This window comes from Temnothorax nylanderi, unplaced genomic scaffold (genome assembly GCF_030848795.1).
Source record: "Temnothorax nylanderi isolate EJ_2023f unplaced genomic scaffold, tnyl_v1.0 TNYL_tig0690_pilon, whole genome shotgun sequence".
Classification (NCBI taxonomy): Eukaryota; Metazoa; Arthropoda; class Insecta; order Hymenoptera; family Formicidae; genus Temnothorax; species Temnothorax nylanderi.
This window is the reverse complement of record NW_027249752.1, coordinates 42,359-60,092: the sequence shown is the minus strand read 5'-3', so window position 1 is coordinate 60,092 and position 17,734 is coordinate 42,359. Positions and strand designations below refer to the sequence as shown.

General features: G+C 37.5%; 1 long non-coding RNA gene and 1 pseudogene across 2 annotated transcripts; one reads left to right on the top strand and one right to left on the bottom strand.

The window, feature by feature from the left end:
• Positions 1-863: 863 nt before the first annotated feature.
• Positions 864-6,252, bottom strand: LOC139784846 (uncharacterized). Of its 2 annotated transcripts, none has more exons than XR_011721700.1 (6): positions 5,730-6,252; positions 4,748-5,170; positions 4,483-4,641; positions 3,168-3,447; positions 3,015-3,076; positions 864-2,898 (listed from the first exon to the last, which is right to left on the bottom strand). It is a non-coding gene; the product is annotated as an uncharacterized lncRNA (long non-coding RNA). The 2 variants fall into 2 exon arrangements; XR_011721699.1 differs by having other exon boundaries at positions 4,748-5,150.
• A 1,396-nt stretch (positions 6,253-7,648) lies between these two features.
• LOC139784854 (uncharacterized) lies at positions 7,649-10,552 on the top strand (annotated as a pseudogene).
• Positions 10,553-17,734: the final 7,182 nt, after the last annotated feature.

The following is a 17,734-nucleotide window of genomic DNA, read 5'->3' as shown; positions in this document are numbered from 1 at the left end:
TCTTACAAACAGTATGTACAGATTGTAAAGCTAAAGGTGTTACAGACTATTATTTCTAAGAAAATAGATTTTTTTAAATAACATGTAGACATGATACAAATAAAATAAATTTATTCTTTATGTTTTTTTGTACTTTTAAGTACTCTGCATTTAAAAATAATTTACATTATTTTCATCCATTTGTATCATGTCTATTTGTTATTTTAAAAAATTTGGCAATTATACCGTTCAATAAAGCAAAGTTTCAGCTTTAAGAATCTGTTTTTTGAATTGCAATACGATGATTTTTAAGGAAGTTATGAGCAATCAAAGTCAAAATGCTCATTTCTTATTCAATCCACGATAAAAACTTTCAAAAGTAGAGATTTCAAGCTTTAAAATCCTTTTTTTAAATTTAAATTTTGTTCATTTTTAACAAAGTTACAGCTGCTTGAATTTTGCCTATTTTTAAAGACAAATTTAGTGTTCTTTTAAAATACCTGACACATTGAAGATAATGAAAGTGCTTCTAGCATGCTCGGATTTTAGATTTCGAATATGCAACAAAATCAATATGTAAGTATTTCTTCAGAAAAATGCATCAACATTGGTTAGCGCTTAAACGTTAAATTTTCTTTTCCTGCGTTAAAAACTAAAGTTACGATTTATTTAAACATTATTGGTGCAATAACTAGGTAAAACATTAATTTAAACATACATGTGTAGTTTAGACAGGATATAAATCCAGGTCAGAATTACAAATTTCTTGAATGTACCAGCATTTAATTATACAGTAAATAATATATTTATTTACAGTTACAATAGATTATACATATTAAATAAAACTTGATTTGGTAAGTATGAAGTAAATAACAACAATATAATAGTTTTATTAAATGTTTATTTAGCAATTATGTTTTCATGTATGTATAAGAAACGTAGCATATTCACATATTCACTTTGTATGTGTGTGTTCATATGTGTATGGTCAGAGGTACGAATATATAATACTGACGGGTTATATTACTGCTTAAAAATACGGCTTAAAAATAATTATGTTACTGTCTCGGTCTTCTGCCTCGTCTACCCCAATGGTAGTTAGCTGACGACATCTTTCTTCTTGTCGTCGTATCCCCGCGGCTCTGCCTCTTGGTCTTCGAACTGTAAATATGCTCATGTACCATAGCGTTTGGTCCAAAGCGTTTGGTCTGCACTATGCGATCGTGTTCTTCTCTATTTTAAAAAAGGTAATTTTGTACGAATATCACGCCTTTTTGTAGTATTACGCATTTTATAAACAGTATGTACAGGGTGTTATTTCGAGGTATAATACTACCACTTTGTTTTTTTTTTTTCGAGTATTATTGACAATGCGATCAAGTGCGATTTTTTGCGCATTTTTATTACAGACGTTCATCATTACATTAACATAACAAAGTCTATACTTTCAAGGTACATGATGATCGTTTTAAAATGGTATCTACCTGTGAGATCTTTAAGGATTATGCGCAGTGTTCAAGCTCCCGCACGGAGCACATTAAGCTAAATTAGTCTTCGTTATTTTATTTTTATCTTGCAAATTGTCTTTATTTGTTCTCTCTCTCGCGAGCTTACCGATTATTAATATCGAGTCGCCGGCGCCGCAAGCGCTTGGACACTTCGATAAGATTAAAGCGATCACAGACAGAGGCATTCCGGTAAACGAAACGCCGCGAACACCCCAATAAATACAGAGGCTAATACTTCTTTTTTTTTAAGGATTTCTAATGATATCCGTACCGCACGTAGGGCGTTCCCGTCGTTGCGAAACCGTTTCACGACTCGGAGGCTGCAAATGTAGCGAGTCGAGTTTGTAACGCAAGCTCCGTGTCCCAATTCGTTCTAGATACGCTTCTCTCTACCTAATGTAATACATTACTCGCGTAAAGTATCGCGCAATTGTAATTGTACGTTATAATAAATGTAGTACAAATAGAGAATATACCGCGCGCGCGCGTGATGTAAAATTGTAAGAGTAGACCTAAAAGGTAGTAAAATCGTAAAACGTAAATATCGTAGAAAAGTTTCGCGAAAAAGCAAAGGCTCGTTCCAAAACAATAGCGGAAGGCTTATGAAATAGAATAAAAAGAAAATATGATAAAAAATTTCCTCATACACATTCTCCGTTAAGCTCTGATATTTGTATGATTCTTCGTCCTTATGTTAGTTCGTCTATCGATTATTGTCAGTAAGAAAGCATTTATACTTCTAGTAGACCGTCGTGTTATAATTCTGAAGGCACTGTTCAAAAGTTTATTACATTTCTTGGAATAACGGGTCTTCGCAAAACACCTCTTCGAATGGTGCGACAAGGAGAGTCGTTATAAACATCGACATGACCATTGCACACGCCTCCTTCGGTCTATATCACAAAATTCAAAATAGAGTAGTCTCAACTTGACAGCCTGTGCCACAATGCCAATGCCGTATTTGTCGGGTCTGTGATCGGTTAGGAATTATCGTGAGCTAGCAAAAATCGATGGTCAGAATTCAGGCTTATGATACGCAATGGCCGGTGCATTTCCATTAATTATGTCATATCAATATCGTATCATTATATTACACAAACGCTTATTAATTTAGAGGCACATTGCTAAGGGTCTCGGTTTTTTTTCTTTTCATGTTGCTCCCTACATTAATGAACTTATGACAATTAGCTAATTACGATTATTCAATATGAATATGAAAAGATACATGTACAATAAACATGATTAATCTAATTCAATATCATCCTCACTTCCTTTTGCTCTTTACTTTCATTCGTTTTCTCACTCCAATAGACTGTTCTGCGTTGTCATCTTCGTTGCCACCACCGCGTCTTCGTTTACCCGACTTTTTGTTCTCTTCAATGTTTTTCATGTCCTAGGGTGTTACAATATCCTGAAAATAATTTTAAGTAATATAACAAAAGCCTAAAAGTTAAACCTATGGTTAAAATAATATATGGAATTTTAAGTAAAAATGCATTCAAATTTATATATCTAAAATCTACTTACACGTAGGAGTTGATAATAATCTCGTTGATTGGAATGTGGCTTGGATCAGTCAACTCGCGAAACTGTAATATAATAATAAATTGATTCAAATTTTCGGATACATCACTTCATACGATTCTTTCACACGATGACGGTTAATGTTAATTTCCTTACCTTATTATTATGTTTCGCGTGTTCTATACTTGTCGTCATAACGAAACATCTGACCGAGACATTGCGCTTCTTGGCTACCTGTATCTCTTTCTCGAAACTGGATCGGGATTGGTATTGTCTATAACTATACTTTTTCCTTGATTCAAGTATATTGTTGGACTGCGGCAATGCACTTCTGCCAGCTGCCTAAAGTGTCTCTGTTGACGTATCCGTATTCCTTCAGATAATTCTTTGCAAAATGCGATTTTTCGGAGTCTGGACTGCCGATCATAAGTACCACCTGTTAATGGATATCTATAAGCACGAGGAAAGAGCGGGCCTCTGTTCACATTTGACGTTCACAATGATATTCGTGTTATGCACGATGCTTCTGTCGAAATCGAGGAATCACATGCCGGAAAAGTTTTACTTAGGTATTTATCATTAAAAGAATACTTTGTATAATTCTCTTTTATGTTATTTTTTTATTTTTTCTCATTAGATCATGGTACCAGAGGAACAAACACATTTTTCCAGCGAGTAGATGGGAACCTTTTGATCCAACGAAAAGTTACGACAAGTATACAGTGTCGGATAAAAATAGGAAGAAAGATAAAATCTGATAAACTTAGATTCAACGAATTGTCCAATTTCGTTTAAAAGATTCAGATTCAAAGGACTGTAAATATTAATAACCAGATAAATAACTTTGTTTCATCGTACAATTGATTCATTGTTCAACAGATTGTAATATATATATATATATATATATATATATATATATATATATATACGCGTATATATATATAGCTACATTGTATTTTTAAGGACTGTGATTTTAATTCATTTAGTTAAGTGATAATATTTAATTCATTTACTCGATTATGTAGCTCTACTAAATTACAGTCCTTTGAATCTGAATCCTTTAAACGAAATTAGACAATTCGTTGAATCTAAGTTTATCAGATTTTGTCTTTCTTCCTATTTTTATCCGACACTGTATACTTGTCGTAACTTTTCGTTGGATCAAAAAGTTCCCATCTACTCGCTGGAAAAATGTGTTTGTTCCTCTCGTATCATGATCTAATGAGAAATAACATAAAAGAGAATTATACAAAGTATTCTTTTAATGATAAATACCTAAGTAAAATTTTTCCGGCATGTGATTCCTCGGTTTCGACAGAAGCATCGTGCATAACACGAATATCATCGTAAACGTCAAATGTGAACAGAGGTTCGCTTTTTTCCTCGTGCCTAATCGCAATATTACATACATTAAAATAACATGCCAACATTGTGATATTGCTTCATAAGTTTTATCATTTAGTATCTTTACCTTAGTTACAATAAAATCGTAAAACGTATAATGGTGCGGTAATATAAGAAAGATCCTCCTTGACATACATTAACTGATCTGCCATTACTGTTTTAAGCTCGCTGAATTCACGCCTCAAAACTTCTAAACATCTCTGAAGAAGCTGATAGATAGAATTACCTGTATGTGAAAATTTAATAATTTATGCAGTAGAACATTATATATCACGCCAATGTTACTCCAAAAGTGACACTGGAGTATTTTAATAAATCACTAAGACATTCACCTTTCTTCATTATAACACTCCGACGATGGCCAGATCCATCCCAATAACTGAATGTGATCTCAATTTCTTCTTCCTTCAACGCGTTCTGCTTTCTAGCCCATTCTTGGCCTCAATTCTTCCTTAAGTTTATTTTCCTCCTCCTCCCTTTCCCTATCTGGCAAGAAACTTGTATCTACATCTGGATTTTTCTTAATCTTCTTAATCGCGGGGCCATCAGATTGCACATTTTCTGACTGCAGGGCATTTTTCGGCATTGTCTTCGTCAGAAGACATCTCAGCTACATCTTCGGCTTCGTCCAGATTAAAAGACAAAGCTTGAATCTGTCTCTTCTGTTTGTTCTTTTCTGTCTGCTTCGCCGCTAACGTTCTTTCCTTTTCCTGCTCTTTTTCACGTTCCTTCTATCTATATCAAAGCATAAAACACTGGGCAAAAATCACATAACATTTAGAGCACTGGGCAGAAATCACACACATATATATGTATATACATTTAGGAAAATTATTTCATATAGACGTTAAACTTACATACATAGGGAGCTTTCCAGCAAGTGACACAAGCCGACACAAACGTCGTTCTATCTTTCTTTTTTGGCATTTTGGAGTAACAAAGACAAAACGATACCTGTGTCGACTTGTGTCGCTTGCTGGAAAGCTCTCATAAATGAATCTCGCGTTTTATGTAAAATCGCGTTTTATGTTAAATTTGTAAGAAATCGGTAATCTAACCTATACTATGTTTACGCGAGCGTTACTTAATTCTGTAGTAACTTACGAACGATACGATAATTCCTCCGCATAAACTGGAGATTTTATAGTAACTACGATGATATCGTTCGTATAAGTTACTACAGAAGTAATACTCACGTAAACGTAAACTATTACAATTCCTGTCACATGCACTTAGTCGCGTAAAAGAGTCACGGTGCGGTCACGCTTCGCGTCGTATAATAATAGGATAATTATATGTAAATAAAACAATTACCTTGAATCAGAAAAAATATTAATCGTCGCGTCGCGTAAAGAGTCACGGTCGGTCTCGCTCCGGCTCACTACCGTGTCTCTCGATAGGTTAACTGAACTGACAGTGACAGCGCACTGAACGCACTATCTGCACTGCGCGCAGTACACACACGTATTAACTGAACTGACTGTGACAGCGCGCTGGCGAAAGCGCCGCCAGTGTCGAAAAAGTGAAAAGGACGCGATTCCAGCCAATGAAATGATGGCATGGCATGGCATGAGAGACGGTCGACGTAGAAGAAGAAGTATCTTAAAAATAAATTTTCACATTTGGACTTTGCGTCGCAATATCTCCGCTCGTAGGGCACATAGCGGAAATATTATAAGAGAAACCCCCCCCTAATTCGACCCCAAGCTATCAATCAAGCCTACTTAGAACTTGATCCGTTCACTCGTTATCGAGATCTCAACATCTTGAGTACTTGCAACCCGTCGCGTCGCGTAAAAGAGTCACGGTCGGTCTCGCTCCGCGTATACTTGGCGCGAGACACTACCGTGTCCACTTTATATACTTCTTTTGTATTCTTTCACATTCTTCTCTCTCTCTCCATCTCCAAATCTGTGCCTCATAGCCTTTGTCTGTATATACAAACTTTTTCTTCCAAGTCTGTTATACATTTTTTTAGGAACATTTAAAATTTTTTGATACAGCATTTTTTTAAAAAAAGATTTCAAAATTTTAAATATATTTATTTTTGGATGAGATTTAGGATGTGAGAAATACCTTAACAAATTAATGATGCACGGGCATATCGTTTGTTTAACCGTTCGAGAAAACTGTTTAACATTTTATATGATTGTGGACCATTCGTAGGCTGGACTGCTACAAAAGACAGTATTTTAAAGCTACATGCTGCGGATGATATCATCTCTCGTTTGCAGATTGAAAATGTTCAATGTTATATTATGAAAATCTTGCACGCTTATAAAAACATACAAGAAATCTGCCAAAGAAATAGTGCTAAGAATTTATGTGCAATAAAACACACATACACAAGGAAATGTAAAAAATTGATTTTTTATTATTACAATGATTTCAATATTGAAATTATTTTGTACTATTTGCTACCTAATGGTTGTATATAATTACTAACAAAATATTAATAACAAATAATAAATTAACAATTCCTTGCATTTCCTTCCTGACGGAAAAGACCACCACCTTCTCGCGGTTTCCGTTGAGCAACAGTATGCACGTTGTATATAAATACAAAATAAAGTAAATAAGTAAAAATACAAGCTACAAGCTATAATTTTTTATTCAGAATTAATATTTAATTTTATTATTTACATTTAGATAATATTATCATGTTAAAGTTAATGTTGGTTTGTTATGTAAGAAATTTAAAAAAAAAACAGCGTGCATATTGGCCAAGAGTGGATTTTTATACATTGTTAGATTTGCAAAGTTCAACTTTAATCAAAACAAATATTTCAAGGTCTGCAAATTAAAAAAAAACGGAGAATTTTTTTAACTTTTTATGTTTATAAAGATTTATGTCATTGCATTTGGTAATTTTTATATTTTTAGACATTTTATTTACATATTATTCACAATTGAAATTGATTATACATATATCAGTGAATAACGACAGAATGATTGACATATATCTCGATATTTTATAAGAAAAGATTAAGTTTACAATAAATAACGTCGCCCATCGATTTGCCAACTCGAGATTCGGAGAATCGCGAGATCTGAAATATGTGCCGGCATAGCCGGCACTGGCATAGCGACGTCATAGCACAAGAGAGAAGGAGACAACGATCGTGTTCTGTCCTTCTTTGCGCCGAGCGTACACGGACAGAGGAGCGTGGCATTAGTGTGCGTGGCTATGCCTTGCGCAGCCTTGCCGGCGCATCCCTTCCACACGCTGTAGCATGCTGGTCGGTCTGCACAGCGGCATCACTGGTCCCGAGGTGAGCTTGCGATCTTCCGCGATGATCGATGTATCGACAAGTCGCGAGTAGCCGGTCGAGCCGATCTCTGATTGGTCGGCTCGAGGCAATGGCCGCTCGAGAATCGGAATCGGATAATTTTCGAACAGTTAGCATTTGCTGAAATGCATTATAATATCATATATTTATAATTATAACGTAAAAATTATATAATCTAACGAATAGAAATTAATCACATGTCCCAAACGGTCCACTCAAATTTTTGTGTTAATTTAACATAAAATATGGATGTATTAAATGGTAACACCGATACTATGTAAAATATTTCAACAGAAAGGAAATGTAATTCTGATCGTAATTTGAGGTTAATTATGTGTACAATTAACATAACTTTTATATTGAAGTTAAGATTGTAAGAACACTCTTTTTCTGTAAATTTTAAATTTTTATTCCCACTTCTGTTATAGAGTAAAACCAACACTCTACTTTTTCTGTAAATTTTAACACATTTACCCAGGTAGCCAAGCATTCCTTGGCATAAAAAGGAAATAGTGTTTGGCATAAGTTTCTCTTCAGTTGTCATCATATTGCTGTCACCGGACAACAGTAATTTCGTTTAGAGCAACTTAAAAGCATTATGCAGACAACGATTACCTTACGCAAACAAGCGGAAAGCTCGTAGCATACTTATTGCCATAAAAGTTGCCACAATCTGTTGGCAACCATTTTGGTGGCAATAAAAGTCGGCAATCCAATAGGCAAAATCGGAAGCCGCTTTCCTCAATATTGAAGGCAATTTAGCAGAGCAGTTTTAAGCAAATTGACAGCAATCTGCGGACAACGTGCTTGTAATGAATACGTACAAATTGTGTTACTTTAACATATTTTTTTTTAATTATTTTAATAATTTTACATTTTAAATTTGTTAAGTTCAATTAACACAGCAGACATATGTTAAATCTACACATGTATAATGTGTTGATTATTTTACACAAAAATGTTACATGGACCTTTTTTAACAAAAATACACAAAATTTTTTACTGTGTACACTTCTGAGTATAACTAAAATTTTTCGAAGTGTATTTTTTCATTTATTTAATGTATCTTTTATCTCATTATTTGATACAGGTTATAGCAATCTAACAATACCCAGCGAGAAATGACCCATCGAATCGACGTCTAATTGACGTCGAAATCATCGATATTACATCATATCGAAATAATGCTCGAAATTTGAAGCTTATTTCGATGTTTGTGCTATATGACATTTTTTTAAAGAAGAGATTATATTTGTGACATACATTTATCGCGCCAGACTGCAAACAGGCAAATTATGTATTTTCTATTAAGACATCGATATTTTATCATTTCGATATCGATTCGAAGTTTTTTTGATTTGCCTGTCAAATATATAATAACATTGCCTGAGAGAAAGGGGAATAAGGGAAGGGTTGGTGAGGAGAACGGAGGAGATTCTAAGGGAGACGAGAAGCAGGGTAAGGGTAGGAGACGGAATAGGAGAAGAGTTCTGGACGGGAAGAGGGGTAAGGCAGGGGTGCCCATTGAGCCCGCTATTATTTAACGTGTTATTGGCGGATATGGAACAGGAAATGGGCAGAGTTAAATGGGGAGGAGTGATGCTAGGAGGTAAGAGGGTGTATACTTTGGCCTACGCGGATGATGTAGTGCTAATGGCAAAGGACGAGGACCAAATGAGGAGCATGTTGGAAAGACTGGAAGGGTATTTAAGCAGGAAGAGGTTGGAACTGAACGTGGGAAAGACAAAAATAATGAGATTTAGGAAAGGAGGGGGAAGGGACAGTAAGAGAAGATGGAGATGGGAAGGAAAAGAATTAGGAGAGGTGAAGGAATTTCGATATCTAGGATACATGTTTCAAAGGAATGGAGGACAGGAAGCCCAGGTAAGGGAAAGGATCAAGAAGGCAGCGGCAGTGATGGGGAGGATCTGGGGGATAGGGAAGAGGAGATTTGGGAGAGACTGGGGAAAAAGATTATGGCTGTTTGATAGACTGGTGTGGACGGTAATGGGATATGGAGCGGAAATATGGGGATGGAAAGAAAGGGAAGGAATGGAAAGGTTGGAAGAAAGGTATATCAGATGGGTATTGGGAGTGGATGGGAGAACGCCGTGGTATCTCGTTAGGGAGGAGTTGCAAAGAGATAAGTTGAGAGGGAGAGCAGGGATGAGGGCATGGAGATTTGAGAGAAAACTGGAGGAGGGTAGAGGAAGTGAATTGGCAAGACTATGTTGGGAGGAGCTGAAGAGAAAGGAGAAAGAAGGGAAAGTTAGTTCAAGCTGGGAGAGAGAAAGAGGAAAGTTCTTTGAAGACAGAGGAATTGAATTGAAGGATCTAGGAAGGCTGAGAGAAGACGGGGACGGATAGTTTCACAAATTATTCGGAGGGGACAAGGAAAAACAAAGGAGAGAGAGATGGGAAAGGATCGAGGGAGCAGATTATAATAAATGGTACAGGCTAGTAAAAGGAGAGGGTATACCGGGATATTTGAAGAAAGGATGGGGAGAGAGTAGATGGAACAGGGTGGTGAGACATAGATTAGGAAATGAAATGAGAGAGAGCAGATACTGGGAAACGGAGGAGAAAAATAAATGTAGGTTATGTGGACATAGGGAGGAAACGTGGGAGCATGTGTGGGAGGAATGTAGGAGTTGGGAATTAGGAGATGGTAGTTGGCAAGAAGCGGTGGGATGGGTATTGGATGAGGAAGGAGGCGGAGAGGATTGGATGATAGAACTAGAGGGGGAAAGAATGGGAGGAAAAGGGGAGTTAGAGGAGTTAGAGGAGGGAAGAGATGAAGAGGGAAGGGGAAAAGGAGGAGAGGGAGGAGCGGGAGAGGAAGGCTGAGTAAAGGAGAGGGGAGTAATTAAAGCTCATGTTACAGATCACCCAGGATGGAGAGTGAGGGGAGAAAAATTACAGAGGCGGTGAACAGGATCGCGGAGGAGAAAGTAAGGAAGCTACTGAAGGAGAGGAAAGAGGACGATAGAAGGAAGGATGAGAGGATGGAGGAGATGGAGGAAAAAATAAGGAGATTGGAGAGAAAGGTGGAAAGCTTAGAACGAAGTGGAGGTAAAAGAAAGAGGGAGGAGAGTGAGGAGAGCGGGGCAGGGAAGAAGAAATGGTGGGCAGGCGAGAGCGAAAAGAATGAGGACGAGCTAAGAAAGAGGAATGTGATTCTGAGGGTCGAGAAGGCGAAATGGGGAAGCAAGGAGTCTAGTTGGGAGAAGGTGAAGGAGCTCTTCACGGAAGGGCTGAGGGTGAAGGTGGTGGTAAGGGACAGAGGGGTGAATGGCTTACGATTTTGGTGAAGTTGAGGGATGAGGAGGAGAAATGGCGGATCCTGGAGGCGAGGAGAAGGACAGGGAACGACATAGGAGTAAAGATTCATGAGGACAAGTCAGTGGAAAGGAGGGATGGGGAGAGGGAGGAGAGAGAAGGGAGAATGGAAAGGAGACTGGAGGGGCATAGGAGTACAGGGAGAACGGAGGAGGACGAAATAACAAAAGGGATGGAGGAGAAACTCTTCATGGAGTCGGACGAGGAATTGGGGGATAAGGGAAAGAGAGAATGGGCCAAATAGAGGAGAGCCGTAACGAGAAGGAAGGAGGACGAAAGACGAAGCCCAGGGAGAAGATGATGAAGAAGAGGGGGAGGGAGGGTAATAAATTGTAAGGTTATGGCCAGGCACGTGGGAGCTATATTTTGCTGTTTGTTTTTATTACTTGGTTTGAATTTAAGTTTTAATTCTGTGTTTTTTTTTTATATCTGTTCTGAGTTCGGAGTTTGTAAGAGGTTTGGGAACGTTCCTCATTTAAAAAAAAAACGCCTTGTAAACCCTGTGGGAAAGCACAATAAATACACATACATACACATACATATATAATAACATTGCCATTATATAGAATGCAATATGAATAAAAAATTATATTGGCAGACATGGATAATGTAAATATTTTATGATTTGAGCATTATAATAATTGCGTTACAATATTAATTTTTTTAGGCTTCCATTTCCATTAAATAGTTAATTTATAACTGTAAAAGTCACAACAAAATTCCTGTTTGTAATTTGACAATTTTGAAAATTAAAATATTATATAATAGGTACATTTTCAGTACTGCATCCACTTATTTATTAAACAAGAAGTTAAATTAAGCAACTAATTAAATTATTAATATTAAATATTAATACAATAAGATATTTGTATTTACATTTATCAAAATAAAAAATACGTTCAATTATGAAAATAAATATTAATAATTGGACTTATTAAAAATTAAATAATTTGTTCAGATATTGCGGTCGAATTCTTTTCGCGTTTTACAACGCCCGATCGTTTCACATTAGATGGCGCGACGCGCGAGTCGCCACTCTCAAAGAGCCCCCGCCTCCTTCCTCACTCGTTAGGTGTCATGGCCGCACTTGCTTGCGTTTCTTTGAATGTGTCGAGTCCGTTACCTCTTTCTTGACGGATTGATCGTTGCGGCGCGTGTTCTGGAGACCAACCGAGCGAAAGTCGGATCACCAGGGAGAGCTCACCGCCAGGAAATGTAGAGTTGCGGCAGCTAGCGTCCGAGAGGGAGGATCGAGGCGAGGAGTCCGGTCCAGCGAGCGGGGCCCTTAAGAGATTCTCATTGGAACGCCATATTTGAAGACAGACATTAGTCAAAAAAGTACAAGGGCCTCTGCTAGAGTTTATATTCGTCTTGAGATCTGAGAATTACACTGAGAGAAAAGTTATACTAATGGTAACAAAAAAATATAGTTGTTCACAGATAATAAATAATTTTGTTACGATAGCAAAATGTAATAATTTTTTGGTTGACAAAGCAAAATTTGGTAAATTTTTTGAGTTAAGGTGATGCTGGAGCCGTCTGTATAACCGACAAAATTACCATTTTCTATATGTTATCGACTATATCTGTCCTTGTATAGACAAAGATATAGACAAGGATAGCACGCTACATTGCACGCACACATACGCACGATGCACACCGACATCATACTTTTATATTACGCTTCCAAATCTTGATTTGGGGGGTTTATCAATGTTTTTCTTGTTGTGCAATTCAGGGAAGCTTGTTTTCGCGTTCGTATCAATGGTATATCTTTTATATGAAACACATCTTGTGATGAGCTGACAGCTCGCCGCAACTCGAGACGCCATATTAGGATAAAAGTAGATAAGGAAATCTGTACTTCCGTAATTTTTTCTCGTTTTCTATGTAAAATCGAAGTTTCCCTGAATCATTGATGTATGTATTGCAATTCTGGAAAAGAAATTTTAATTCTGTCAAATTAATACGGCGCTACGTGACGGCAAAAAATGCCGGTAAAACAGACGACTCCAGCATCACCTTAACTAAACAATATTATTTGGTTACTCATTTGGTTGTAGTAATTATAAAGTTTGATTGTAGTTACAAAGCAATACGGAACGGTATGATACCTGCAGTTAACCTAACAATTTCTTAGCTCTCCCCTTACGAAAAAGTAGTACTAGCAATCAGTACTCAGTACTGAGTGATCAGTACTCGTAGTATTGAGAGTATTAGTATGTTAATACTCATGAATACTGCAGAATGGTCAGTACTGTGTCTGTCAGTGCTTACAGTACTGGCAGTACTACAAGCAATAATACTCATTAGTACTTCAAAGTATTGAAGTGGTCAGTACTTTATCAGATTAATTTTCGGAGTACTATCATGATAGTACTGCCAGTACTGTAAGAAACTAATAGGCACAGTACTGACCATTCTGCAATATTCATGTGTATTAACATACTAATAGTGTCAATACTACGAGTATATACTGATCACTCAGTACTGAGTACTGAATGCTAGTACTACTTTTTCGTAACGTATCTTGGACATAATAAATTAATAAAATACTAAATTAACACACTAAACTATCAATATGACGTTATTTTGATATCATCTTGACTTTTTTGTTCTACTTGGATAGTACTGCGTAAGTAGGGGAGAGTGGGCTCCCTTGAGCCACGGGGTCCAATGTGACAGTGCGAGTTTTCTGTATTAACGTTCTGCAAAATAGTGACGGTGGGTATGAAAACTTTCGTTTTCAAAACATATAACTTCCATCAAAAAATTATGCCGAAATAAGCATATATACTTTAGTTAAAGGCAGATGGGTAATTGGAGCCTTGCAAAGTAAATTTTTACTTGTCATAACTTTTTGATATGTATGGATTTCTAGGGATTCTACAGTTAAAAAAAAATTCATAAGACGTTCGTCGGGATCTAGGTTCAATACCAACGTGCGCAAAAAACGTTTAATTGTTCTGTATCTGAAATATTTACGATAAATAATATCGATGTTCAGTGGGGTCCAATGTGACGCAGATTGGTGGGGTCCTCTGTGCCACGCTTACAGAACTATCTAACCTACCTACGTGACAGCGCGAGTTTCCGTAGTGTGTTCCGATCGCGGAATAGTAAATGTTAGTGCCTAAATTTTCCTATAAAATGAAATAATTTCCATCGATAATTAATCATATCCACACTTTCATTTTCTCTTTTTTTCACCCTTTAGTTACAGATCACATGTAATCGAGTCGCTGTGAGGCAATATTCGTTGTTCTCTGCTAGGTTACAACAAAAAGTGAGGTTATAGGACTTTGTTTTCAGTTTTCAATTTCTTAGGTCATCTGATAAAACAAATATGACACGATTATTGATAAATTGGTTCTCTAGCGTCTTGGTTTTTCAATTGACCAAAGATTTGTAATAAACAGGATTTAAACAGATCTCTTCTACGCGTCACAGGGTACCCTACCTTTCACATTACATGTCACAGTGTACCCTACGCTATGGCTCAATCGACCCCACGCGTGGGGTCCACTGTGACAAACGCAGCATTTTAAAATATCATTATTTTTGCAAAATATTTCTGAAAATTTACTTCTTAAATCATTTACAAACAAAGTTTATTATATTAAACATCGAATAGTCTCATTTATATTATAATGAAGTTATTAAAAATCATTTTTAATGTGATTTGAAAAAACGTGGTTCAAGGGTGCCCACTCTCCCCTACTGCGCCTTACCACACGTTAATATCCCACGATTATTCGATAAGTACTAAAAGAGTACTAGAGGGAGTACTGGAGGGAGTACTGGGGGGAGTACTGGAGGGAGTACTGGGGGAAGTACTGGAGGGAGTACACACTAGAGGAAGTACTGAAGGGAATACTGAATGAGTATTGGATGAGTACTGGGAAGGAGTACTGACGGAGTCAGTATGGTCGAATTTAGTAGTACTTTAAGTACTTATGTCTCCAGTACTTTCACCAATATTTTTTCCAGTATTAAAACTAGTACTACTTTTTCATAAGGGTCCGTTTGACCGTCACCAGCGTTCGAGCCAAAACAACATCTGCTCGTAAAATTTGCAAGCCCGCCAAGAAATATTAAATAAACGATGTTTATCGAAATGACTATATATAAAATTGTTATCTACAATGTTAACACACAGATGTTTTATGAATTTTTTAAGATTTTCTAAAATACTTTAAGGTTATGGGAAAATAATGTCAAAGACGACAGATCCACGTTATCAATCGAAAGATCCCAAATAACGTTGTCAGACGGAAGGTTAATATATATATATATATATATATATATATATATATACATATATAATATGCATGCATCACCACTCAAAATCAGCTACACAAACAGTGGTCAAATCTGGCCGTATTGTCCTCTGAAAAGAGGCAAGAGCCAATATAAATAGAAAAAGAAGAAGAAGCAGTCACATGCATGTGATGCATGCATGAATGCGTCGAACCATCAAAACTATAATTTGTACAAAATATTTAGTAATATATGTATAGTAATACTAACCAACTTATATATATATAAGTTGGTTATAGTATTACTATATACTAAATATGTAGTAATATATGTATAGTAATACTAACCAACTTATATATATAAGTTGGTTATAGTATTACTGTTAACTTTAGCACGATAATTTATTAGCTCGAGAGCAAGAAAGAAGTCAAGGAAAGAATTTGCCACTATACTTTGAATATATTTGCGTAAAGGTAAGTTTTACAAAATGGAACGTGTTTCTCGCACAGCGGATTGAGTTCAACTAACGAGCGCTGTTCATGCGTTTCCGGTGACGCGCTTCACTCTGGTCGAACCGAAATTGTCTACAGTAGCGCCACACAATGCGCGTGTTTCAAAACAAGTGTTGAAACATTTTCTCCAACACTTCCGCCGTTTCACAACTCGTCTTACTTCTCGCAAAGTCCAATACTCGTGCACATTCTTTTGAACAAGTCTCTTGCGAGAGCCTTTGTAAATACATCAGCTCGTTGACATTCCGACCTTACATACTCCACAACGATTTCGCTATCTTCTACTTTCTCTCGTATGTAATGGTATCGAACATCTATATGTTTAGTCCTCTTATGATACTGAGGGTTTTTGACTAGGCGAATTGTACTTTGATTATCGACATGTAATACAGTTAGTTTTACACATCGATGTCCGATACCATCTAACAGACTTCTCAGCCACATAGATTCTCTAGCTGCGCATGACGCGGCTATGTATTCTGACTCAGTCGTACTCATGGACACCAATTTCTGTCGTTGAGACGACCACGTTACCGCTCCGTTCGCTAACATAAACACGTAGCCCGTCGTCGACCTTCGCGTCTCTACGTCTCCTGCGTAGTCGGCATCTGAAAAACCTACTAACTCTAGTTTGTCATCAGAGGCGCTATACTCTATACCTACATTTACAGTAGTGACTAGATACGCGAAAATGCGTTTCACAGCCTGCCAGTGGCTCCTGCTATGTCGATTCAGGTACTTACTAACAGTATTGACGGCGTACGCTATGTCAGGGCGAGACACGATAGCCAAAAACATCAAAGACCCTACGGCCTCGAGATACGGCACGCTTTTCTCTAATTCCTTATCTGATTCTACAGGATATAATACTACATTAGGATCGGCCGGTACCGATACACCTTTTGAATCTTTCATCCCGAATTTCTCAATCACAGACTCTACGTACGCGCGCTGATGAATAAACATCGATCTGTTACTCCTATCTCTACATATTTGTAGCCCGACAAAGCAGCTGCAATCACCCACGGTAATATCAAAAACTTTGCTCAACGAATTTACAATTGATTGAAGCACTGCCCTTGACTTCGCAGCAATCACACCATCATCGACAAACAACGCTAAATAGACCAGAATTCCTTTGTAAATACCGACAAATATGCACTTGTCTGCGTCGGTTTCTTTTAGGTTAAATTTGGTTAGAACACTTGAGAACTTCTCGTTCCAGCACCAAGGTGCTTGTTTTAACCCATACAGGGATTTATTTAATTTGCACACGGACCCGACACTCTCACTATCTTCTTTACCGTCGAAGAGTCCCTCTGGAATCTTCATATGGATGTCCTCTTGCAGTTCTCCGTACAGGAATGCCGTCCGGACGTCGAACTGCACGAACTCGAGATCGTCTTGCGTGATGACCGCCAGAAGAACACGTAGTGAATCGTACCTCACCACGGGAGAAAATGTCTCCGTGTAATCTATCCCTTCTCTTTGAAGAAATCCACGCGCACAAAGGCGCGCCTTGAAGCGTAGCACGCTTCCGTCAGTGTCCCTTATGATCTTGAACACCCATTTCGTATCTATTGTCTTTTTCTTCGAGACTCTTGACACGATCGTCCACGTACGATTGTCTTCGTGCGCCTTGAGCTTTTCTTTGATGGCTTCACACCATTTCGATGCATCTGACCCCGTCATTGCTTCCCTGAAAGTTGTCGGAATATTATATTCGACAAAATTCGCCTGACGCTGCTTAGAACTTGCAGCATCACTTCGATATCTCTGCGGTCGCTCGATAGTCGTTCTATCTCTTAGCGAACGAGCCTCGGTTACCGACTGTGGTGTAGATCCTTTGGTAGGAGTTTTCACAACCCTGGCCTTGGCGTGACCTGCCTTCTCGGCAGCTGTTCTCGCCCCACCTGCA